The sequence below is a fragment of the Cottoperca gobio genome, chromosome 16 (genome assembly GCF_900634415.1).
Source record: "Cottoperca gobio chromosome 16, fCotGob3.1, whole genome shotgun sequence".
Lineage (NCBI taxonomy): Eukaryota > Metazoa > Chordata > Actinopteri > Perciformes > Bovichtidae > Cottoperca > Cottoperca gobio.
Window position 1 is genome coordinate 18,833,776 of NC_041370.1, and position 26,120 is coordinate 18,859,895.

Genomic DNA, 26,120 nt, shown 5'->3' on the forward strand with positions numbered 1-26,120 from the left:
GGAGGTGGCTCATTTAAATGTACTTTAGTGTCCAATGCCAAAGTTATACTTTCAAAAGTAGGACATTTGTCAACAGAATGTTTCCCCGTATCTTTGGTGAGAAGGTAAACTACCACAGTGGGTGTTAGTGCAGTTGTAAATGAGCGGAGTTGGAGGCAGGGCTTGTGGCAGGGCAGACGTAGCGTTCAGAGGGGTGTCCCTGCCGGTGCTGCTTTAACTAGGACAAGCCTCTCTATACCGGTGGACCTCAGGGGCCGATCAGCAGGTCTCAGGAGAGGCTCCCCGCAACGCCGTCTAACCAGGCCTGTCACGAGGGGGCTGATGCCGGGCTGGCTGGCTGGCTGGCTGGCTGGCTGGCTGGGTGTGGGGCTGATGTGGCTGTGGTGGGTGGTGGGTGGTGGGTGGGGGCTGACATGCCGAGAGGGCAATTACAGCAAGGACAAAGACTACACAGTGATAAGTCCCCACAGCACCCTAATGAAGAGCGCAGGTTGGCCTGTTAAGAGGGCCAGGGGAAATGAGCGTGGTCTCAGTGCGTGTTTGTTTGTGTGTGTTTAACCTACCCGAGGAGGATACATTTTCTGAGGTCATGTTGCTACCATGCTCGCTAACCTCACTGACTGATGCCTTCCCGAGCTGGTGTTTTCCCCTCACAGAGCAAAAGCAAACAACCACATGAAACTGGAAACCAGTGCATCTTTAGGGAATTGTATTCCTGTGGCTGTGTATAGTGAGAAAGAAAGAAAGTCCCAATGCAAGCTATTAATAAAATGAAACCTTTAAAATATCATGCCTTCGGTGGGTAATTGTTGCACATTAGTGGATCTACAATTTGTTTTTATCACACCACTTAATGATTTTTTTTTTAATAATATCCCACTTAAAAATTCAGTACATTGTATCCTGCATTTTATACGTGAAATAAATTGATGAGTCTGTAGGTCAGCAGTTGTAGAAAATGTATTTTGGATGAGAATATAATTTAGAAAAAAAAAGGAAAGCGTAAAACAGAAAATGAAAACGGGGAAAAAGGAATCCTTTCCAGAGAAGGATTAACTGCTTTCCTCTTCTGGTCACTTTTGCATTTCCAGCCTGGATGTGATTATAGCTAGATCATGTTATCAGGCAACAGATCCCAGATGCAGCAACACTGTCTTCTTCTTCTTCTTCTTCTTCACTTCTTCTTTCTTTTCTTCCAACCTTTTTCTGTTTTATTTTTTCATTTTCTTTTGGGCGGCAGAGAGAGATGGTGTGTACCTGATACTGCTGTGTTGGCACACCCGTCTGGGATCTGATAAGAGAGCCTCTGGAGCGGTGCTTATTCAAATCAGTGCATGTTCACAGTGAATAGGAGCAGGTAAAGGCAATAAGATACAATGCGATAACCTTTCTGGAGAGGTAGAGAGAATAGTTTTACACTCAGTTTCACAGCTCTGCTACACCAGATGAGGGATTTTTAACAGAGCCTAATTGATTTGCTTTATCCTGATTTAACTAAAAAACAAAAACCTTTCTCCCACTACTGCGACTTGGAACGGATGTTAGAGGAGTTTATACAGATTTGCGATGCATTACAGTGATTTTATCATTAGGCCTTTTTATTTGCTTTGTAAATTGATCAGCTCTCAACCTCCTCATTGACCGCGTTCCACTGCTGTTTTGGCGCTGCTCGTAAGTGTGTTTGTGGACTGGCCTCTCTATGATGGTGTGTGTGTGTGTGTGTGTGTGTGTGTGTGTGTGTGTGTGTGTGTGTGTGTGTGTGTGCAAATGTGAGCATGCAGTTCCATGTTTATATTAAATACGTATTCAAATGTCACATAATCAATTTAGTTTTGAACATTCGCCCACCGTCAGCTCTTTTAGACCGACTGAAGATAAAAGCAGAGATTTGCTCCGCAGTGTGAATGCTACTTGTAAGTGTTTTTACATCTGTATGTCTGTGTATATGTCACAAACATAAACATCACATTAAATCCATTTAATGTAATAACACTGATCCACTGTGATCAGTTTCAGAGCCACTGTGCAGAACTCTGAAGTGAGGCTTGAAGCTTAATTGCGGAGTGGAGTTTGGTGTGCCAGGAGTCTCAGGGGGTGTGGGTGGGTGGGGGGGGTTGTAACATATGTTACGTGCACTCAGTGCAAGACTCAGCAGTGATAGTTAAACATTGGGGTGAAATGCATCCTCCAAGGGCCTCCGTGTTACTGTGTTTGGCTTGTACGGAGCTCAGCCCCTCAACATCCCTGCATGTAAAACTACGATGCTGTTAAACCGTCGCCCACCCTCAGTGTATGTTGATGATGCAAATGATCGAGAACATGTACAACATTATTTCAGTATTAACAATAATTACTGTGGCTAATAATTATGACTCTGCTCTAATACACAAATACTATCTTTTAATTAGTTTACCACTTTATTTTTCAAGTACAATTTAGGAAATTATTATTTATGTTTACCCCGTTAATTGTTACTATTGTAATCGGCCATCGAATAATTATTGGTGTGTGTGTGTGTGTGTGTGTGTGTGTGTGTGTGTGTGTGTGTGTGTGTGTGTGTGTGTGTGTGTGTGTGTGTGTGTGTGTGTGTGTGTGTGTGTGTGTGTGTGTGTGAGATCAGACACGATGAGGGAAGAGATCTGCGGAAGAGAGTATATAATTATATTGCTCATATATTTTATATATATATATATGTTTAATATGTAACATTTAGAGTTTTTATTATTATAATATAAATGTAAAAGCTTTGTTGATTGTGTAGATCTAGATATTGCATAATCCTGACATGCAGCATGATGACACTGTTTCCCAGTGTGGCAGTATCGTGCTGCTCGTTACGGTCAGGGGTCTAATGTGCAGGAGATCTTGCTAAATGAATCCCTATTTTTATATTGACTCTCACAGTATGCAGCCTACCAAGTAAACAAGATAATGAAACAGCCCCTTTCCCCCTTTGCAACCAAACACTACTAATGTAATATATTAGTCACTCACGCTCGTGTATGGTTGAGCAATTATTCAAAAAAGTTTTCACGGCATGCCGAGGTGACAAAGGGAATATGGGCAAGGAGTAGTGCAGACACATTTGACGGCTGCTCTGTGATGCTGATAGGCCAAACGGTGGTGGGAACCCGCCACTTTTAATCATGTGGAGGGTGACTGCTTTCATAAGAACATGCGGCGACTCTGACAACTCTAATAAGGAGAGGTGACAGAGAAACTTTCTGTGTTAGCGGCAACGCAGAGGGGGAAGGTCTCCTTGTTTTTTATGCGTGTTTTTTCTTGTTTTTGGTCGAGTATAAGAGACGAATTTCACAATCTGAGACTGAATTTGTGGTGAAAGAATGTCAGCATTAATAAAGGGCTTTGGGGACAAGGTCACACGGGTGCCTGTACAGCAGAGCACCCCGAGTCTGTTTGTGGCTTTCGAGATAGGCAAAACATGCTAAGACGTCTCCCTGTGCATAAGGTAACCGACTGGAGTTTTGCCCGTCAATGTCTCATCGCACAGTCTAATTTATGATTCTTCAGCCTTTTTTTATTCAAAGACAATCTCAGCTCTGAAAAAAAAAAGAAAAGAAACGAAAAGGAATGATGCTTTGAGGATATAATTAAAGATATCGTTCAAAGAACAACTTTTTGCATATTTGAATTATTACTGTCGTTAAAAACCACACAAAATATGGAAATATGATTGCCGGAAGCACATAAATCAATGATCAGCAAGGCCTCAGAGCCCAATAAATATGGGGAGTTAAATACTTTAAAATGCAAATCACATCTTAGAATTTGCATATGGATGAATTTAAAGGAAGTGTGTCTCCTTCAGACCCTCTGAGGTAGAAACGGGTGGAGCTGGAGGGGCTTCGGGGGGGGGGCACAGACAGGCAGCCGGAGTGTTTTCTTATTTTTTTTCTCGTTGTCATTGGTCAAGTTGTTGGATCGTTCTAAATGATAGCAGCTGAAGTGGGCTGACAGACACGACTGCATCTCTTTTGTGGATCCAGAAAGTGCCTTAAGTGATCTGAATAATTAGGAGTTAATTATTCTTCATCCATCTAAATCAGAAAAGGACAGATATGGGAATGGAATTTATAATTTTAGCCCGACGTCCTGTCTTGTTCTAATGTGGTAAACTAAAGTGACTGTGAATAATACCTACTGACCTTCGAGTAATTACGCCTCGCCTGGCAATTTGCTTGCTGTTGCTAATTGAGGGTATTGATTCAGTGAGATTCATATTAAAAATACATATGTTTTATGGCTGGGATTTTTTTTAAATTCTGGTTGTCTTTAATGTATTATTAATCCTTTAGTATTTTCTTTAATTTTTCTATTTTTTACAATAATTAGCAGACAGGATGTGCTACACCGCAGGCTTGGAGTGCTTTCTTTGTCCTACTCCTACCCTCTGTTGCAGGTACTGTATATTTTGCCAAACTTTTTGCTGAATCTAAATGAGTTTTCGTGTTGTATAAAGCTCTACATCTTACAGCAGCTTTTTATGTGAAGTTTATCGCCCAAACTGGAAGTAGTACAATTAAAACTACTACATTACACTGACTGATTTCTCCCCCATCCAATGATAATGATGACTGCAGTAGCAAACAGTCAATTGTAAATAATTCTCCGCAAGGCTTCCACATGAAGGCTATGATCCCACTAGTTTAGCATTAACCCCCCCCCCCCCCCGTGTTGTTTTCCCCCCTCAGACATTTAAAGACGCTCTGGCGGCACCGCTGGATCAATGGACATGATGTCTCTTTGTGCATTAACACTCAGGTTAGAGTGTTAGGTTAAAAACCTGCCCAGCACTTCTCCGGGAGAAAAAAAAAAAGACAAGAGAGAGAAAAATCAATTTTCCCTGTGGAGTCAGAGGGGCAATCTGTTGGTTCTGAAGGCATCCCTTTACCAATATGTATATGTGTGTGTGTGTGTGTGTGAGTAACATGGGGGTGGCCGTGACTGTCACTTGTGAGTGTTTGCATGTGTGAATGCCCTTCCTGTGGCGCCTGCAGGTATTGACCAGTGCAGAGGACGAGGTGGTTCACTTCAAATGCATCTCTCCTCCCTCTTTAGCCCGTAATATTTTAAGCTTTTTTTCGACCAGCGGAGCTCCAGTGGCAGCTCACAGCCTCGTAATAACCCAGATAGGGATCGATGGCACTGGATTTAGGCACTTACCCCTGCTAAAACTGGTAAACTCATTTGTCTTTCCCGAGCAACGTTCTCTCCGTTGTTTAAGGAGACACTTAAAAGAATCCCCTGAATTAAGATAATGTGACTGTTGGTGTGTGATCAGGCAAGCTCAGCTGAAAGGACAAGCAGCTTTAGCTCTTTTATTAGCTCTCTGTTTAAGGGGCCATACATGTTTTGACGGAGTCCAACTCTCTTTATTTTATTTCTGTCATGCCGATTAGTGTGCCAGGGAACACCCGCTCTGCCCCCACTCCCCTCCCCACTGGACGAGTGTGTGTGAGTGTGTGAGAGACTGTGTTAAGCATTCCAGCTCTAAATGAGATGGACCAAAGTGTGATGGCCCTGCTGCTCCTCGTATTCAAGTCTACATGAACGCCTCAACGCAAATTCTTGGTGAAGGACTCAATGGATGCCGTGAAATCATATTTGCTGTACAGCTAATGGCATAAGACTGGTCCTGCTAGAATGTTCCTCAGAGCAAGAAAACACGTCATTTGGCTATAATGCACATTGACCATTTACGCTTTACCACGCACAGACCACATACTGTACTGTGGAGCCATGAATATACACTTAACAAAACCAGGAATTTAGACAAAAAACATTTTTTATAGGAATTTTCCACCAACCCTTTGATTACAATGTCAAAACTTGCAATTCCAAAACATATTTTTTTAATTCAGCAAATCAGGGATGCACGCACTACACCATCCACACAGCAGCACATGAGCCAGTGTTTAGCACACAGGGAAGAGAGCCCAGTCTTTAGTGGTGCCGTTAAAGGTACCTTGTCTGGGGAAAGCAGGACGAAGTGTCATGCCCAGTTGGGGGAAGAGAAAAAAATATTGTTGAAAACAAAGGAAGGAAGGAAAGGAAGAGGCGTTTTGATGAGTCAGAAAAGAGACTCCTATGAGGAGTAAAAAAAACAGCCAAAACTTCCAAACTTCAAACAGACCTCATATTCTTTTTAGCCCACCTCCCAACACGCGCACACTCACATTCACCCCCCTGGCGTCATATAAAGGTCTCTTTCTCTCTCCCTCCTTCCTTCTGCGTGTAAAACTACAAAGGGCCGTCCGTCCGAAGGAGCCGCTCTGCTGTGGGTGCCTCTGGGTGCTGATGCTGGTGGTAATTAGGCGTCACAACACTTAGGCCGGGTGTCTCGTGCGGCACTGAATTCCTCCTGACGTGACGGAGGGATGGAAGAGTTATTCAGCGCTGCAGTTTCTTCTGCTCTGCTGGTCATCTGTCCTCTTCAGGGCCCATCAGCCTAAACAGCCCACCCAACACACACGCACACGCATATGCACATGCACACATACCCTGACCCCCCCCAAGCACCCGGAGGCAGAAGAGAGAGGCTGTGTGTTAGAGAGAGAGAGAGAGAGAGAGAGAGATATCAAAGCCTGCAAGGGGTTAGGAGAGAGGTGTGTGTGTGTGTGTGTGTGTGTGTGTGTGTGTGTGTGTGTGTGTGTGTGTGTGTGTGTTTGTGTGTGGTCTTAGTCAATACTCAGTCCTCTGCATCACTAACTGTACAGACAATATAGATCAATATGAGGTGAAGGCACATATATTTTACTAATTACTGCAATAATTAAAAGGGTCTGTTGTGATTAAAATAAAATCAGTACGTGGTCAATTTTTTGCTAAATGGAATCAGACACAGTCGACTAATCCAGTTTCAGCCTTGTTGCTCCCTTGTCATAAAATCATTTGAGAAAATAACATTAGCGAGGTTACGTTTTTTCTTCTTTTCACTCTCTTGATAGGTCAACCGCACAAACCCTTGGGACCAGATGAGGAATAACTTTCTCAGTTTATTGTTATTGCCACAGCTGACAAGTGTCAGTGGAAACAAACATGAATCTGATCTGATTTGGTTACTTGAATAGAAAATAATGTAGGACTCACTGGCACTTACAATAACTACAAAACAATACTTGTACTTGTAATATCAACAGATTTAAAACACTGACGTGTGTTAATGTTTTTTTGCTTACGTGCTTTGTATTTGCGTATAGTTGTCGATCCTCTATTAATAACACATACGTTAACAACAAAAGATTTGATTGAATAATGAAGAAGGCAGAGTGGGGGGGCGTTTGTAGGGTTGGGAGAAATATGCTGTGGCAGTAAATTCAGAGTTTGTGTGGCGTGCCGAGCATAACGCCAGGCTACAGGAGGGAGAGACATGCTGCTTTCATGTCCCTAAGCCATGTTCACGTCCACTGAAGACTTCTGTTTTTACACAGGTAGGCAGTTTGGGGACTATCTCAGTAAGGAAGAAGGGGGGTAAAAAAAGAAAAAGAAGACATGAGAGGAATCAAAGGATGTTCCCCCTTTTAATAATGTAACAAATATTCTAATTTCTAAAAATAAAACCTCCTCTTCATCCTTCCTGCTAATCTGAGCAGTAATTTATTCCAACCCAAGGCCATATTAGTATGCTAGCCGAGGGCAAAATGGTTACGACAAGACCAAGTTCCCTCAAAAAACTTAGACACATAAAAAGAGAGTGAAAAGATCAGGCTGCAACTTGTAGACACCTCCTGAATTGAGGATTGGGTCATAGCTCATTCCTACTACACTACACTGTTATTACTACAAAACAGAAGACATACAATTTTTATTTTCAAAAATATTCTAAACAATACCTACACTAACTTTATTTTCTGCTTTTGTACAGAGTGTAATAATTAATGGACACACACTTTTTCATATTGATTTAAAACGGGGCAAGGTAACACAGTTTCAGAGCTAAAACAAATGTGGCACGAGACAGTGCTTGGCTTTGTGCATGCAAGCATTTTTTTTATTTCTGATTAATTGCATGTGTTGTGTGTGTGTGTGTGTGTGTGTCTCTCTCTCTCTCCACATGGATATATTGATGCCTTTTTATGAAAAGCAATTGAGCAATGGGACTTTGTACCAACCATCAAACAGACACTTCATTATGGGAGCAGTGATAACAAATACATTGTGTAGGATAATGATGGCAGTGGTTCATATTGTTCATTATACGTCTGGGTGTCACACGACACTCGTAATTTATGTGTATGTGTGTGCGCGGGTGTGCGTGTGTCTTTGTTTTTGTCATTTTACAACATCATGTTTCAGCAAATTAACGTCTGAACCATTGGGAAGAAAAATATACCATCATTTGCCATCGGTGACAAACAATATATTTTGGATAATGATTGCATCTATTGGCTTCTGCATTTGTAAATGTGAGGTAATGAATTTCCTTTGTGAGCAATGAAAGCAAACCGAGATATTATGTCAGTTTGCTTGAATAGTCCTACTGGATGCATGATGGACCATCTTTCCATGATAAACTGTGTCTGTAAGAAAAAAACAAATTCCTTTTATAGTAAAACATGCTAAGTGAGTGCTCTGCATGCAATACATAAATATTCCTATAGATTCTAATGCTTTTCATACACACTGGCGCTGTCCCATGCAGGAAATGGGAGGTGTGTGATGTAGAGTCTTGAGTGGTGGAGGCCTCGAGCGTGATGGCTGCCTTTGACTTGTGGGTCTGTCAAAGGTTTTGGGGCATTGGACTGAGTCGATGACTGCCACACACACATGTCATGCCTTCCCTCCCTGATGAGCCCTGCAGTTACGCAATCAACAGTATTATTGCTTGGAAATGTATATATTTAATTTGTGAAACAATGACAGTTTCGCTTGATTTATGGCGCAAGGCAAGGTTTAATTAATTGAAAAATGCATATTACCCCGTGACTTAATTATTAGCTAATTAATCACCGGGTACTTGTTCAGTCTTCCCCCTCCTTTCCCCCTCTTTTCAGGCATATTTCTGTGTGTGTCTGACATTTGAATTTCCTCCCGGGGTCATTTTTATGTGAGGTCATGCTTTTTCTTCCTGAGTGGCTGCTGAGATGGAGAACAGGCGCCTTAGAAAGCCTTTGGTGGAGCCGGACGGCACACAGCTCAGGTGAAACTAAAGTGAGTGAGAGCGTGAGTTTTAAAGTCTTGAAATCATATATTGGGAGTGTGAATACACCATTCAGGACTGGATAAACAGTAGTTTTTTGAAGTTTTCAAAGTGGACAATATTAGAGCACCTAAAGTCACATAAACCCAACAAACAATTTAGCTTGGCGCTTTGTGAATATGTACATAAACGTGGGTTTGTAGAGGAGAATTCAGGTACTTTGCATCTTTGCAGGCTGGATAGTCGTAGCTTTACCTCTAGTTTCCCTGTCTGTGTGGGTTCCCTACTATATTTAGAAATGGGAAGGCTACCAACACAGTTTACACACATCCCCAGAACTATCCCGGTGCCCAAACATCAAGCTTTTACGCAGAAAGGTGAGAAAACAAGCATGTAACCAATACCTTCTCCAGCGCTGAACCCAATCAGCCAAATGACGTGGCCTTAACCTGGAGAGCCGGCTGTGGCTACTAAATGTGGCAACATGGTCACCTCAGCTCCATTTACAAACACACACTCACAGATATAAATACATTAATACACCCAATCGCATATACATTCGCAAATTACAGTCTACACTTCAAACTTTATAAGAAGGACAACCGCTGACTTGTTGCACACATAGAAAGTATTCATATCTTCTGTAGTAGCCTTGGGAAGCACAATTTACCAAATGCGTAAGCTGATCCTTGGGGTCATGGTCAAAAACGGTGAATAAACGTCTCACTGTTGCAGCTGTCAGTGGTTTACCTCTCACTGGTGGAGGGTCTAAATAGTAGTATTTATGTCAGTTGGGTTTCTACTGAAAATGCAGGGCAGGTTGATCGGAAGATCAAGGATTTCCCCTCATGAGAGCTTCTCCAGATAGCTGCTGTTAGGAAATGATAGGGAATGGACACGTTGGATGCAAGCATGTAAGAAAGAGGAGGAGTTGTGGCTGCGATTTGACGCCGGCCTGCCAAAACACCTTACCCCCAACACTCATCCACCCTGCCTGGCCACTATCCGGCCCCCATGTGTCTGTGCCTGGTAATGGTAAGCGTTTTAAACTATTAGAGCTGCTGTGAAAAAGGCCCGTGTGAGTGCAGAGCTGTCAGTCTACAATGAGGCAATTGGGGGTGGGGGGCTGTCATTGCTGTCACTCAATGGGAGGATGAGAACTGTTTGGCCCTAATGGATTCCTCCAGGCGGACGGCTTACACGGCGGCTAGAAGTAAAATCGATGCGTTGTCATGAGCGAGTGAGGCATCATCAAACGGCCAGGTGGATGGGGAGGCAAGAATGGGGAGGTCTGCCCGGGTAGTTACGTCTATATCTCGGCTTGCGTGTGTGTGTGTGTGTGTGTGTGTGTGTGTGTGTGTGTGTGTGGTTTGGAAAGAAGAGAAGAGACAGACAGATGCTCGGCTCAGCTTTACACGCCCAATGGGGCCTCTGCTATGATTGTAAGCATGAAAGGGGGCTCTGACCTCTATCATCTCTGTTGCTTTTATTTTCCGGTTCTCTTGGAATCGGACACAGATACACACAGACATCGCCACAGACAGATACACATAGATAAATGTGAAGCTGTGCAGACAGGGGTATATTGCCCTCACAAAAGTCAAACATGATCTAGTTGGCAAAATCACCTTTCATAGGACAGATTTCTATTCAGTGATTCCAGGTTTTGACTAGAACCTGCAGAGAATGAGGCAACGAGATTAAACAATGGCCAAATAGTTTAAAGGTTTGGTGACAAGCACATATATCTAACAATATTTAATGTGACAAGAGGAACAGTCTGGAAAATCCTGACAGCATAAGACGAACATGAGCAACCTGCAGGAGGAAAGAGGAAACTTCAATTTGAAACTTAATAAGATCGTGAAGAAGATCACAGCCTTACATAACCTAAGTGACCACAAATGAGCCAGCGTAGTCGTAAAACCAAAAATGTATGGAAAATAGATCAAATACATTCTTTGTATTGTAGTAAAGCCCCAGAATCGTTCTTTTTTTGGAAGGTAGGGCTTTGAATGAGGATTGAAGCTTAAAGGTAGCTTAACTCTAATTGTGCCTGTATGTTAAGAGAGACAGAGTTCACTCACTTTAATAGAAACACAAACAGACAGATAAACAACTGTTTCAGCTTATTTTACCTCTCCTTGCCTTTTAACCTGGTCGGGACAGGCCTCCGGGGAGACCCTCTGGCCCTCGACTGGGCCTGGGGGAGAGTTTTGGGTCCATTGATTGGCAGGTAGAGTTGGAGGAGATTGCTCCAAGCTGGCTGTAGGCAGACTGCTGATGCTGAGCAGGGATGCTGGTTTTCAACTTCCTCACTTGGCCTCTCCGTCTGGGCTCAGTCAGTCTCCTGTCAGCCTGCCTGCCTCTTTGCCTTTCAGTTACGTTTAAAGGATAAGTCTGGTCATTTTCAATATCTTTCTTATTGTTAACACATATCACAAAAAGACCAAAACAAATAATGATTTGATCCTACATATTTAGCCTAAGCCTGATGTATATTATTCATCTGCACCACAGCGCTCCATTGGTGTTATCAATGAGCCCACACTGTTACACTGGGTTACACACTTGTTCAATACAACGAATACAATGAACATGGGCACTGCAGTTTATATTGGGTCATTCCCGTAATGACGAGAGCACCAAATCCTCCACGAAAAATAGTCTTTAACCAAATGCACTATTTATTCCTGTTGCATTTGCTGAAAATAACAGAGCCCGGTTGTTTTCAGTAATAACGTAACTTAATGATAATTACATGATGACCTGTTTTATAAAGACTTAAGGACAGTAGAAACCAATGGACTGGGAATGCTTATAAAGTCACATATTTGAAAGAAAGAATTAAGAGTTAAAAGAGTTAAAAGAATTAAGGCCAGCCTTATTAGTTCCTGTTGTATGCTGGACAGTGCTGGGCACTCACCGGCTCTTATAATAAAGTTTTGTAATTGGTGGATCAGCTGGTACTGGCACTGGTAGGATGCTTAATCATTGCAGATTGCAAAGACTGACACATTTGAAGCTGTTGTGTAAAATCCTGCACAATGCACACTTTCTTTAGCTCTTGTATACAAGACTACATTAATAAATGTTTCCAAACATATTTCAACACAGTTGTATTGAAGTGGGTACTTCTTCCTTCTACCAATATTCAGTTTAGAACTCGAGTCAAGACACTCTCAATACTCTTCTTGTTAGCCTTTGGAAACCGGAATTTCTTCTTTATTGCTGAACACATGAAAGAGGTGGTGTTGATTAAGGAGGCCTTTTAAGCTGTGAAAGCCCCAAATGTGCTGTGTCCTTAGTAAGATGAAAAGGAGTCGAAGTTAGCCGGAGTTGTTTCTTACCTTAGTTCTTCCAATGGGAGAACCTTTGGGAGGATGCCTAAGAGAGAGACAAACTAGAAGCCCTTATTCTCTATGCTAATTTCCCCACATTTTACTTGTAATTATGCCCCAGCATCATCCTTTCTTTCTCTTTCCTCTCTTTTCTTCTTCAACTGCACCCTCCCTACTTGTCTCTTTCTGCTGATGAAACATTTTCCTGCTTGCTCCATCTTCTTCATTTTCAAACACCAGCCACATCTTTGAGACCTTACTATTCTGTTCACCAAACACTATTTGATTATTTCCATCCTTATTGGAGTAGTTTCTCCTAGATGAAACAAAATACATTTTCATTTCTTACTTCATCTCTACAGAGGGAATTGGAACAACATGGCCCTTTATCGATGCGCTATGGATGTCTGTCCAAGCCAAAGTGTTTTGTGGTGACGTATGTCCCCTTTCTCCTTCTAACATGTCACTTCCCCTCCATCTCAACGCTGCCATTGCCCATATTTATTTTATCTCGCTAATGTGGGTCACCCCTGTATGGCGGCCATCAGCGAGGCACAGTCAAATAGCTGTGTCTGAAGCCTACCTTTGGCATGATTTATGGGCTGGTTTGACGCTCAGCTCTCAGAAGGACCGCCATTGTCCTGCTTCAGCTCTCAACTCTCGACGTAGGGGCGCTTTGTCTGCGCTGAGCCAAACCAGACCCCCGTCTTTAAAAAGAATCAAATTATTTCATCATGTTGGAAATGAAAAGGCTGTAATTATTCCTAATTAGACCCTGACTTTCTTTCTTTACTTCTTTCTCTCCCTTCTTCTCCTCCTCTCTTTTTCTCACTCCGGAGTTGCGGAGGTGAATTCTTTTTCCAGAGGCTTTGAGATTGCTCTAAATCAGAGTCGTTGGAGTGGAGAGTAGGAAACAATTTTCTGTTCAGTTTGAAATTGATTAATATAGGCTTTTGACAGCTCTTCTGGCTTTGATATTCGGTGAGAGGGGAGGTCTGAAGTGGTGTGATGACACTGTAATGTTTGCTTTAAAGGCCTACCTTAATGGGGCTGGCTCCACAATGTCATGATGTTTCACAAGCCACAGGAAAAATGAGAAACAAAACACACCATTTGTGGAGTGTTAAAGCATATGTCTGTCGGTGTGTGTTTGAGCGTCTACATGTGTGATGCCTTGGTGGACCATCTAGCTCATTGTGCCGGTTAGAGAGTGTGTCTGTGCAGCCGTGTAGGGTTTCCCTTCCAATAACACCCCTCCACGCCGGAGAGCACCAGCCTAATGGCCGGTTATCACGGAAAAATCATTTTCTGCCCGTCAACTATTTACATGTGTCTTTACCACACAAGCGTAGTCGTTTTAGGCGGCACAACAATTTGCTAAGCAAATCCACTCGCCATTTATCTATCGTGTGTGTGTGTGTGTGTGTGTGTGTGTGTGTGTGTGTGTGTGTGTGTGTGTGTGGAAAGTTGGGGGGGGTTGGCGGCTGGTGGAGGAGGAGGGTTTTTCAGAGGAGGTTGGGGGAGCAACGAGGGAAGCAAATATTTTCTCTGGCTTGCGACAGCATAGTGAAAATACACTCCTGATGCTGATGTGTATTAGAAGTGAGCCGGGCAAATATTAGCACTGCCTTACAGTGGCAGAGTGCTGGTATGGGGATGTTGGGGTGGGGATGTGATGGAAGGAGTTTACTGGGCTGCTCTGCGATGTAACACGGGTGGATTTCAAAAAATGTGCTGCCACAAAATAATAATTTATTCTTACGTCTAACATCATTTCTAAGATATTCTTTTGCCAGAGGAGGAAGTTTAAAGCAACTGCTTCAAATAAGTAGGGCTCGAGTAAAATAATATTTATTTTTGTGAATGACCATATCTGATTTTAGACTGTAGGCCTGAAACTAAGGATTCATTTCATTATCCATAAATCGATCGGCTGATTTCTCGATTAATCCGTTTTTTAGTTTGCTCTCTAAAACATCAGAACATACTGATTATTCCAACGTGAAGGTCATCACATGTCTAACAGGCCAAAACCCCCCCAAAATGAAATGAACAATTGTTCATGGGGGGTGGGACTAAGAATAATTATATTAACATTCACTTTATGACTGAGACTCCACACTCCGTGACCTGCCTACACACTCACGCACACACACGTACTGTACACACACCCACCAGCCCACCCAGTATCTCCCAAACAAATCATTGCATTTACTCTGCCGGACATTAACTTGTTCAGGTTGGCATGTGTGCTCGAGGGCACAACAACAGCCGCTGACTCCACCCACATTTCCTGCACAAGTCAAATACTTGTGAGAGAGGGAGAAAGGAGAAAGACTGCGAAGGGGGCGGTCAAACAGAACGGTGATGCGTCTTGTTTGTCAGCAACAGAGTGCAAGGAAATGTGACAGAGCGCTGGAGGAGGTTTCCAAATCCATTTCCTGCTCTTGTCCGTCCACATCAGCCGCTGACGACGGATCTGCTGGTTCTTATTGTGTTTTTATTATGGAGGGGCGGTGGATGTTGGGTGGGGGGGGGGGTTAGCTGGTGCACACATGCCCAAAAATGATGCGTCTCCTTTGATCTGTTCCAGTGTGAGCCACATGAACAGCTCCGCCGCCAGGCGCACACACACACACACACATACTCACACGCATACACATACACAGCCCTGCAGTTTGGCCCTTTGCACTTTTTATAGCCCTGCTCAGTGTGTGTGTGTGTGGGGTGTGTGTGGGGTGTGTGTTTGTGTGTGTGGTTTTGACGTACTCCGGCATCTTGTTTTTTTCCATCCACATGATTTTTTTTTCCCAGATACATTTGTAGACTCACTGTAATAGGAGCCAGTCTTTGAGGTACAGTGCTTATTAGTTTCTTATCTCAGCTAATTACCCATTAAATAACCACATACACATACACACACACACTCACGCACTCCTATTACTGGATAATTAGCAACCCGGCCCATCATGAATATGCATTCCCCACCGCTTAATACACAGAAATATGAATATATCCATTCTAATTTCCACAATTGAGTTGTCATGCTTTTCATGATACTGACTTAAAGGCTGTCATGGGTTGCTTCACCAGAATCCATGGATCAGATTCAGAGAACTAGACCGCTTGGGATGGGTGCATTTTCTGCATTGTGTGAGGTGTAGACAGTTCAGTTCACTATGTATATCTGCAGCACTATGTTCCATGCATAGTCAGCTTGATACTTCATTAGCAACAATTGATGCTGGTGGCCTGCAGGCGACCTCAGGAGTTGTTCCAGCAGCCGCAGCTGTGAGGTCTAATTCAGTCCTCGCTCGGGCTTTACCTTCTCATTGATGCTGATTTCCAATAGTTTTTGCGAATATCCTTATTTTCTATTTAAGGTTAAAATATTAAAAAGCCAATTAATAAACTTCATATATTCAGTACATACATTGCTGCAGGACTGGACAGTCTGTTCTTGTTTCTCTTTGTTAGCCGCTCTGCATGTTTTGTTGTTTTCACTCTGCCCATCCTCTCTGGCCCGTTGTGCAGAGAGGATGCTCGGAGCGCTGTGTGTCACATCAGGTGCGTCAGGATGCCCATTGGCTACCGGCCGCCGACCGGAGCCATCCCGGCCAATCAGCTGTCGGCGAGATGACCTTTTCGCTGGCGCCCTGACCCTGATGGGAGGTGAAGTGTGTGGCTGGTAGCAGTCAGTACTGGCACAGCAGGACGAGGACGAGGACTAACACGAGGAAGAGGAAAAGGACCAGGCCGGAGGGCGAGAGATTTTCTTGGCCAGTCACTCCTGTTCCCGTCCTCCTCTCTCCTCTCAACTCCTCTTCGGCTGGAGTCACAGCAGCCTCCCTCGGCCAGTTTACACCGTGTTTCACACGCAAGGACTCTCTCGTCTCTTGTTACACAAGTCAGAAGTAGGAGAGTGTAACCACATGAGATACTTTCTGGCTTTTCCATTGTAGTGTGTGTGTGTGTGTGTGTGACTTTGTGTGTGTTATTTAAAATGGTGACTCGTCCCATTTCCCACCAGCCTCTCCTGTCGTCTCAGAGGTGCTTAGCAACAATCTGTCCTCCCGAACGAGAAAACAAAAATCAGAGGATGCTCGAAAATGCTCTGAAATGCAGTAATGAATATTTTAGACATAAAGGACCACTCTCCCAGCCTCCATTTGCCTGGCTGAGTCCTCCAAACAGCCCTTTTAAAGTCAAGTGATGGGGGTTAAGTTAATTATGCACATTAGGGCCAGCCTCCCTCGTGTGTGTTGTGTGTGTGTGTGTGTCTCTGTGTCTCTGTGTGTCTCTCTGTGTGTGTGTGTGTGTGTGTGTGTGTGTGTGTGTGTGTGTTGTGTGTGTGTGTGTGTGTGTGTGTGTGTGTGTGTGCGCGCGCCGGGATTCCGAAACTCTGCCTTTAATTAAACACAGATGCATGGAAGGAGAGACTGTCTGTCACACACACTTTTAACAGCAGCTGCACGCATGCAGACTCGCGTGGGCACATACACAGATACATGCGCGCACACACAATTGAAGATGATGAAAGAGTGTGTGTGTGTGTGTGTGTGTGTGTGTCTGTATGAGAGGAAACGACCTCTTTCTATCTCCGCTCTGCAAATGGATAAATAACTTAATCTAAATTAAGCTGGAAAATGATTGGCTCTAAAAGGTGCAGATATGTTGCGTATTTAAATGTTTGTGCATATTTACAGAGGAGTTTTAAAAGTCGGTGTAGGTTTCTGATTTATTCATCATTGTAGTTATTTATGTGTCAACCTTTCAATATATGTTTCTTCTAATTTTCCTATTGTTTATCTGCCCACACCTCGTATATTTCATCCAAACCTCTGCCTCTGAGCTTTTTGACAGTGTTTGATCTCCCCTGACATGGCAGCTGATTGATGTAATCCATTTGCGGGATCCAGAGGAAGCCAATGTTAATCAATGACAAGACTTTGATACAAAAAACACCACTTTAGAACCAAAAATAATCAAACATCTCGAACTAACAGAGTCCAGTTGTTTAAACCTCTGAGTGTTTTAGGAAACGTGTTCTGCTCTTTGACTCCACAGAAGCAGGAGAACAGATCTGTACTAACATTAAGTCATGTGATTGTTAATTATTTCAATGGATCAAAAACTATTCACACTCAATTCACTCTAACCAGCTACAACATTTAAATGCTGCTTACATATTAATGCATCAGTAATAATATTCTGATCACTAACATATGATAATTAGAATTATTATTATATGATAAGGTAGTGTTACAACCACTCTGCTGCCTAATGGGAACTTTTTACTTTAGACACTTCAGGTACTTGCTGACTTCACTACTTAAGTCAAAATGAACAAATATATCATTTGTTCATTTTAATGTTTTATGAAAGTTGCTAAAAAACCTTTTTACAATGTTAAATCAATCTTATGAATTTAGATTTTATTTGAACATTTACAAGCTCAGTCAAGATTGTTAAATCATTTGCGCACAGATTTGATTTTATTCTGTATCTAAAAACGGCTAATTTCTGTTTTCATCACTTATGCCAGTTTCATATTTAATTTAGCCTAATTAGGGATATGCACCTAGCGTTTCTTTCCATGTAGGATCGAGGCGTTTGTTTTCCTTGAAAGCCTTTAAATTCAGAACCCTTTTCTCTCCTCTTTGTCTCTCGGTCTCTCCTGTGCCGCAGCAACGGCCTCATTTTTCATTAGAGGATTGCCCCATTATTTCATTTCTTGTGATAAAATGACAAGAGATTACTCACGAGAAATACTAAATACAGAGCCGGACCGATGGGATCTCCCCTCATATGTAACGCTGCTGCGCTATGGCTGAAGGCTTCATATTTTCTATTTCTCTCTCTATTATATATATCTGGCAGAGTTGTAGATACAAGGTGTGTGTGCGTGCGTGTGTGTGTGTGGGTGTGGGTGTGAGTGTGTGTGAGTACTGTATTACATTCTGGGTGTCCCAATCTGATCAGACACCACTAGACGGTCAGCAGACCTCGCTTCATTTTTTAAATATAAGAAAGCTTGTTTTTGCAGGAAAGAATGTAGAAAAATCTGTTGCGCCTCTGAAATGTCAGCGAGTTTGGGGAAGAATAACTTATTTCACACAGAGAAAGAAGAGCAGGGTAAACGCAGGCTAGTGATGGCTAACTGGGAATAAAAAATAAAATAAAAACGCTAAATAAATAAATAATAACCACACCGTATCTATATCTAAGATGATTCATATTTTATTTCAAAACAGTGCCTCCATTGGTCACATTTTTCAGCAGTGGATAATAGAAAATGTAAAGATACGGGCGGTGAAATATGAGTCGGTTTGGGGAGGTAAGAATGAGAAAAGATTAGTTTGAGATTAGAATAAGAGAGATGAAGGAGGGAGGAAGAGGAGGGCAGTGTGTGTGTGTGTGTGTGTGTGTGTGTGTGTGTGTGTGTGTGTGTGTGTGAGAAGAAGGATGATTGTACACACTCCCACCCTACTTTGTTTTCCACCTACCTCCTACGGCAGTAGAAATTGGACATCCTTGACCGAGCTACTCAGCTACACTCACACCTGCCCGTGCTTAGCTCTTATTGTTACTGACCTATCAAACCACACATGCACCATAAACTCACATACATGCTTCCTGTTTTATCAAAATATTCCATTTGCACAGTCTGCTACCTTCCATGCTTTGCAAACTAATAAACATATGTGTGTTTTGTGCTAGTGACACCATTGCTTTTTGCATATTCATTTGCCTGTTTGTGTCAGATAACTCACCTCCAGTTGAGTTCCCGCTGTTGTTTATTCAGTGAAGTTGTTTTCCCTGACTCTCCTGCTGCAGTCCTTCAGTAGTTCAGAGGCTCCCCGAGTGGCCCCGAAGTCTTTAATTTAACAAGATACCCACCAAGGAGAGTTGCTTTGGCTGCTCCCCTCCACCCCGAGAGTCGTTAAGGCCGGCCCATGGTGAGAGAGACCCAGCCAGGCATTAGCATAACCGGGCAGAGCGACAGAAGGAGCCCGAAGTCAGTGGAAAGTTCCAGATCAAAAGCTCCCAGTTATGCCCAGACCCGGGCTCTGGTTAACACCAGCAGGAACCAGTAGCCCTGGGAATGTGGTACCAGTCTAAAACCAACACACACACACACACACACACACACACACACACACACACACACACACACACACACACACACACACACACACACACACACACACTTGTCTTTGTTGCTTCTCCTTTTTTTCTTCACCTTCTCTGTCTCTTATTTTGTTAGCAACTTGAATCCCCCTCTTGTTATTATTTCACCATTAGCCCTGCTGCAGAAGTGACATAGTTATTAGTAGCAGCCTTCCTGACAAGACGTTTTTATTTATTTATTAATTTTCTATTTATTTTCCCCGACTGGTTGGAGATCTGCAGTGCAACACTAACTAACGTCCCCAGAAGACAATCTTTCAACGTGCCGTGAGAGACCAGGCTCTCGTTATTTAAAATACTTTTATTTTTCAAAGTTATTGCCGTTAAGAATGACTGTCATGACGCAATACTTATCATATTATATGTTCTTTTATTTTTCTTTCAAACTGAACCTCTCATTTTCCCCTGTTCTCATGGAGAAATCAATTCTTTGTTTTGCATCTTGAATTTCAGAACGAGTACGTCTGCAGCCACATGTTTATTCTTTGCTTTCTTTCTGTCTCAAGACATGACTATCAGATACGTGTTTATCTTCATTGACACATACATGGGCTACATGTGGACTTTTGTTACAGCATTTTGTCAAGAATTCACTAAGTGTTTCTAGCTGTGTGTTTATGGAGGGTGGGGCTTCCATGCAATTGAATATTGAACTATGACAAACACACAATGAATGATCATCACTGTGAGTTACATTCAATACATCAGAGCAGGGTGGGTACACTATGACCTTAGTCAGTTGCCATTATAGGTCAAACAATCTCCAGCATCAATACAAATTGTATTATACATTCAGAATTTAATTGTTCATGTTTTCAGATCAGTGTAATATTTCTTTACTAAAATGTAGACGATGTGTGTGTGACCTCAGGTTTTGAATACACACTCTTTTCTAAAGACAATCTAAAGGGTGGGTCATCGGCGTTCAGAGTTGTGGTTACATTCCGTGTGGAAAGGTCATTTCAGTCTCACAGCTGATCATCTTAGAAATAAGCTGAGACGCATACTTTTCTCTGGGTATAAAACGCTCTCTGTTGCTTTTCATCATCACGGTATGAAGTGTCCCTTTCACTGTGCCTGCTCTGATGGCATCTGCTTTGCTTTAGAGGAGAGCTGAGCGATCCACAGTGACGGACGTGGTCGACTCATCACGCAGGGCTAATTTACTTTAAATTCTGCCGCGTTTGTGTTGCTTCAGATCTGTCACAGGATCCCGTTGACGTTGCTATAGCTTGCTGTTGTTTTGTTTTGGGGACTAAGAAAGCCAAACACTGAGACGAATAATGCTCTCTGACAGACAGACAGTGTGTGTGTGTGTGTGTGTGTGTGTGTGTGTGTGTGTGTGTGTGTGTGTGTGTGTGTGTGTGTGACTTGAAGTAGAACTGGAAGACAGTTTTTCCGTGGACTTTCTCTAAACATTTCTGTTTCTGTGATTGTTTTCAGCCACTCTCATAGAGCTGTTTAGAAGAGGCATTACTGCTGACTGTGTTTACAACCCGTGAGTGCTCGTCTTCTTCTTCTTCTTCTTCAGCAGCTATTTGGATTTTCATGGATTAAATTACTTTGTGTAAATGAGAATACTCTTACCTTACATTTACATTTTAAGCGACTAGGTAGCTGTGCCTAACTGAATGGGTGTGGTCAAGTGTTTCCTTTTTCTGGAGTTCATGGAATTAATTAGAGGCATTTCTACTTCAAAATGTACTTTTTCAAAAGTCTGTTTTTATTTCAGAATGACGTTTCCCCCTCTGACTCTTTTATGTCTTGAAGTCTTCGCTCCCTCATCTTCACGTCAATCACATGTCCTCTGACTCCCACCACGTTTAACGACGAGCTAACAAGCTAGCTCCTGTTGAAAAGAAAGACCGTCTCTCTTCATGGAGTTGTGTGTCTTTCTGAGAATGATCTTTCAAATCTTTCAAACTCTGCTGAGGCAACTCTGAATGAACCAACTACTGGCTCTTCACTGTAACACAGAGTAATACATCCAAGTTCCCCTAGCGAGTGTTTGCTGTGTTCGTTTACAGCTGCAGCTGTTTGATTGATTCAGGATTACGTTGGCATTATTGTTATATCATGACATGACAATAAACTGTGAGAAAAGCCTCTTAATACCAATTAAGAATGATACAAATAACGTTGCATAATCATTAGTTGAATTTGAATAATTATTGTTTTACAGATATTATTTTTATTGGTATTTATGTATTTAATATTGAATCCTTTGCATGTGCCAGGTAGAACAATGGGAAATGAACTGAACCCACACTTGGACAGTTATGTTAAAAATTATTTGATGTTCAGTGACATTTTGTGTGCTAATTATGGTAATAAAAAACAAAACAGGCTTTTGCCTTTGGGTATCACTTCCATTTAATTTGCTCTAATTGATTATTTCACTTAAATGTTATCAACAAAAGCCATGTAGGTGCGAGCATGTTCTGAAGCAGTATGGCCGTCTATAGAGTCCTTTAGAACCAGCTTGGTTTAATAATTAGTCGGACACCTCCCTCTCAACAAGGTCTTTGCTCTCATCTGACCCAACACAATAAATAATCCTTCTATGCTTTAAAGTAACTTCTGTGAACCAGCTAGGTGTAAGCCTCTCTCTAGATAACATACCACTCTTGAAGCTAAGCAACACGAGTTTCAAAGCTGCAGGCCTGCTCTGTTTTGCAAGAGAAATGGTAGCTTCTTACGACACTCCTTGCAGATGTTGAAGAATTGTTTATCTAGTTAACGTATGTCAGTCGACGCTCAAAAAGCCCTTCTGTGTAATTAGAGACGGGAGTCATTGTCATCTGTCTCATAATGAGGAATCATGAAGGCTTTTTATTTCTCTCTGATATTTCACTGTGCCTACAAATGAACAGGGGACAAGTTTCCATATTTTAAGGCAGCGCTGTAAACAGGGTCGCTTGTTTTCTCTTTTTTTTTCTTTTACATGCGCTGTCTATTACCCAGTGGCAGTAGCCTTGCAGCTACAGCAGAGCGCTGCGCTGGCTGACTGGCTGACTGGCTGGGTGGCTGACTTGGTGGCTGACTGGCTTGTCTCTTGGAAACCTGTGAAATATGATTTACATTGAGAGCATGTTGTAGCAAACCCTAGCCCACGGTATGCATATTCCCCCATTGTTTGTGACAGTTGGTTGTACCTGCGCCGGGGGGAAGAGCGCCAAGTAGGCATCCGACTTTGCATTTCAGTGGCTGAGCTCAGGGTCAGGAGCACATCTGGTTGACTGGGAGGTTCGTGTGTGGTGTGTCATTTCTGTGTGTCATATTCCATAACACACACACACACACACACACACACACACACACACACCCACACACACACACACGCATACATTTGCAAGCTCACTTGTTGCTGTGTAGCCTATGCACGTAAAGCAGAAGCCGCAGCATACAAACAGAGAACCCGGCACACCGGTGCACTCCTACACAAACAAACAAACAAACAAACACACCTGCTGCTCCTGGCAAGTCGCTCTGACAATCAGCCGAAGGAGGGAAGGCAAACAAAACAAACAGTTTAATTTACATGACAGTAGCCTGCTTTACATTAGCATGCCGTGGCAATGATAGAGTGAAGCTCTGCTGGAAACGGCAGGTAATGAAAAGTGATGGTCCTATTTGCGGTACACTGTAAGTACAGGAATGGGAAGCTCAGGCAGTCAGAACTAATAGCGTGCACTGTGCTGCATGTCTCTCAGACGGTCCTTTTTCGTGTGCTGGTTTAAACAAAAACAAATCTACTTTCCCAGTCCTTTCTGAAAAAACTAATTTCCGAGCGTTGCAGAATAAATATAAGCAATTTGTTGTGGTGAAGAATTCAAGATGTGTACATGTGTTAAGTGAAGAGAGGAGTTAGATATTTTTTTTTCATTTTCCCCAAACTTTCCTCCTTTAGATGGAACATGAAATGTTTATCCAGTTTGTGCAAAAGAATTCATGTGAAATTTTAACGAGCAATTAACTTCATCAATAAATAAATAAACAGTGTTTTGGCCGGTTTGTAATTGTGCTGAATGGTATTTGTGTCTTGAGATGCTGCATTTGTACTTGGTAAGCTTTATTTCTGAGGACATTTATGCCATGCGTGTTGTGTGCCTGTCTGTGTGTGCCTGTTTGTGTGTGCGTCTGTGTGTGCGTCTGTGTGTGCGTCTGTGTTGTGTGGCTAGGTTTGGTTTGAGTGTACAAATGTATCTTGCACGTTTGTGTTTTTGTAGATCGTATAAACTCATCGTGTCGTGTATTTGTAGTAATACTTTTTAGGTTTGTGTGTGTGTGTGTGTGCGTGTGTGTGCATGTGCGTGTGCGTGCTGGCTCCAGTGGTCTGCTCCTCATGTAAAGAGATAGCATCTTCCCACAACAGATCAATAAGGGAATATTTCTGGAATCTCTGCTTCTGTCTCTGAGTTAACCAAAGTGTGTGTGTGTGTGTGTGTGTGTGACTGTGTGTGACGAATACTCAGACTGACAACCTCACTTGTGTGCTGGTGGTTGAGGTTGAACTTAGTTGCCATTATAAAACCTATTGGCATATTATCAGACTCGGAAGAGCCGCAGAGCCATGTTTGGGTTCGTCTCAGCTCTTTAGTCGAGGGCAACTCCGGTTAGATTTGTGTTTCCCTTTTGTTTGTAATCTCTTCATCAATCAATCCAAAAACACTCGCTATCGCCTCGACCGTTGTGAAAGATTTGATAAAACTACTGTTTTTTTTATGTGAAATACAGGCAGAGCTATACTGTCCTCTCTGGAAACATGCACACACCTCTACTGCTGCTGTGAAATATTGACACACACATGTGGATACACTCTGTCTTGCACATACTATATCCACCACCCCCACTCTTCACCTAGCTCATGTTTGCTTGCAGTAAATTGTCCTAAAGGGACAAAGCCACAGATGATTTATGGTGCCAGATATGATTAGATCCTATGTATTTTTACACAATGGACACAATTTTTGCATGCGGCGCCTTAAGTGGGAGACAGTAGTCATTAACGAGTGAATAAACAGCGTGTTCCCTACTTATTAAAATATAGCTACATGTTTCCTCCCCATTACTGTCGTGGCGGCAGCGTCTTTGCAACAGAGGACAACCCGCTCTGAATGAATGTGAAAATATTTATCTAAGAATCTGTAACATGACTCTAGATCTGTTTTGTTTAAAGGCCGTCATGTGACAGAAAGTGTGGAATGGACATTTTTCTGGTGAATTAAAGCCTTGAATTTAATTTACTGGTATAATTAGCAGAATATTGGCAGACAGGGTTTTAGTGGGACATGAGTCTATCACATGGTACTTGGACGAAAAACATCATCATTCTTGAGTCTCTTGTTTTTTAATATTATGTCCATCTGTGTGCTTCTGCATGTCCTTATCTGCGTGTGGGGTTTTTCACTGTCTTCACAATTTGCAACTTATTTTTCTTGGATGTTCTATTGTTGAAGGTTGAGGTTTTTAATTGCGTTCCTTATTTGTCCAAATGGAGGGTAACACACAAAGTGCCCTCATGTGGTCGTCACATCGTGACCTTCGTTTGTCAACGATGAATCTTTCTGTAATTCTGCATTAAAAACAACTAGTGGGGAAGAAATAAAACCGAATATTTCAACTTTATTTGACCACAATAAAGTCATTCCTTTCACGGTTATGAAGGTGGGACTGTTCCCAGCAGAATACCACAGGAAGATGTGCACAGAGCATCGCTGTGTACATGTCGCACAGTTAACTTATCTTTTTATACCTTTGACCTTTTTACTCTTTGCTCATGAGAGTATTCAGACGTGTTGGTATAGTTTGCACACACACCCTTTTATGTCTTGCAGAGGTTGAACACACACAATTCAAGGTTAGTCTCCAATTCAGCTCAGTCCAGCTCACAGATAATTGTCAATAAAATTGATCTTTCTATTTTTTTATTTTTAAACCGCTCATATATTTCCATCCTCCCCCCTCCCCTACACACTTCCCTTGACTCCCTCACTCCACTCTCCTTTGCCTCTGTCCTTCTCTTTTCATCTTAAGCCAGATAAGTCTGCCTCGACTGCCAAGAGCACCGAGTATCACTGCTTGCTTTTTTTCCCCTCCTCTTATGTTCTTCTCACAGTGCACTGAAGCCATGTCGCAATTTCTCAGGGAGTTTTGATGCCTGGATGTCTCCTGTCTGGGTCCATCTCGTCTGAGCTGCAGCGCCGGCCCTATGCGATCTGAACTTCGCTGCCTCGCTGCAGGTCAGCCTTCACGGCCGATTAGTGTCGAAGCGCCACTTTGGTCACAAGTTGTCGGGAGCGCTTATCGTGAAGATCAACAGCGATCAGTCTCGCCGCTGCGTTCCCTCTCTCTGCGAGTCCTCTACATCTCCTCCCTCTTTCTCTCTCCTTTCTGTTTTCTGCCCTCTCCCCTTTTGGCATTACCAC

The 26,120-nt window shown here is 42.6% G+C and overlaps 1 protein-coding gene and 1 long non-coding RNA gene across 2 annotated transcripts in view; both read left to right on the top strand.

Annotated features, from left to right (window-relative positions):
- Window positions 1-26,120, top strand: part of znf407 (zinc finger protein 407) — a 145,711-nt gene that overhangs the window by 23,671 nt on the left and 95,920 nt on the right.
- On the top strand, window positions 16,110-21,871 carry LOC115021534 (uncharacterized). Its single transcript, XR_003833736.1, has 3 exons — window positions 16,110-16,415; window positions 21,136-21,190; window positions 21,425-21,871. It is a non-coding gene; the product is annotated as an uncharacterized LOC115021534 (long non-coding RNA).